We start from the raw sequence: 1,225 nt of genomic DNA, 5'->3' as shown, positions 1-1,225 counted from the left end.
ATCTATCTATCTATCTATCTATCTATCTATCTATCTATCTCTATCTCTCTCTCTCTCACTCTCCCTCTATCTATCTTTCTCTCTATCTCTGTCTCTCTCTCTCTCTCTCTCTGTGTCTCTCTCTCTCTCTCTCGTTCAAAGAAAGAATGTGTTTCATCATCGTATTATCGACAAGTTTTGTGTTAAATCAATAACTGTTGAGAATTGCTGAAAAAATTGCGGAATAGTCCTGCCTAAGAAAAGTCAACCGAATCAAATATAGTCAAGTGCTGTACTAGTACTCGTACTAGAAAGCTATTTAAAAAATCCCTTTCCAGTTCTAGTACTAGAAAGCTATAAAAATCCCTTGTAAAACCCTCTGGGAACAAGAGTCTAATTTATCGGGGTGGTTTTGTAATCCCAGAAGCCCCCTCTCCCAGAGCACCAGTGTCTCCAGCTTACCTCCAAAGAGAGAACGAAAGCAATCAGAGTCAGTGAAGCTAGACAGAGCTCATTCTTTACCAATCTTGACTGTAACAGAGAGCTAGCGCATTGAAGAGATCGTACCGCTTTTGATGCAAAATCGGATAATAATAATAATATTTCTGAGCCGAGTGCAACTATAACACTGATGCATCCACGCAAATGTGAAGCGTGCTGACAAAACGAGTTAACTCTCGGATTCAAGCTTCAAGGAAATAGATACATCACGCTTATAGGTGAAGTTTTTACAATTAATAAGTATGAAATAATAAAAGGCATATTATACTTAAAGAATATGGCATCAGTAGAAAATCTGCTAACTTGACCCTAATGTCCATTTGTGGTCAACATCTCCATTTGTGGATTGTGAGAAGTGACTCATTAAAATCAGCATGTCTCACAAATAGTATTGAAAGTGTGAGGGCTCACTTGTTTTATCCAGAAATAAAAATTACAAGAATTAAGATTTTTTTTAAAGAAAAGAAATAAGACTGCCATGGTAAATCAGTTTTTGAGAAGTGGAAATGGGAAAGAAAGAGAGGTAATTATATGGTAATTCATAATATGTCTTAGTGCAGTCAGTTTCTTGGTTTCGAGCTATCTTTGAATGTAGTACAATTAGTGTTAGGGAGAATAATTACTCCGTGGTTGATTTCCCAGATGTCATAACTGACAGATCTCTGCGCCACTGGAGCACGATTTAACTCAAGGGAGATCTACTTGATAAATTACTGTGTGTGTGTGTGTGTGTGTGTGTGTGTGT

The sequence above is a fragment of the Aplysia californica genome, unplaced genomic scaffold, assembly GCF_000002075.1.
Source record: "Aplysia californica isolate F4 #8 unplaced genomic scaffold, AplCal3.0 scaffold00071, whole genome shotgun sequence".
NCBI lineage: Eukaryota > Metazoa > Mollusca > Gastropoda > Aplysiida > Aplysiidae > Aplysia > Aplysia californica.
Note: the sequence above shows the minus strand (reverse complement) of the source record.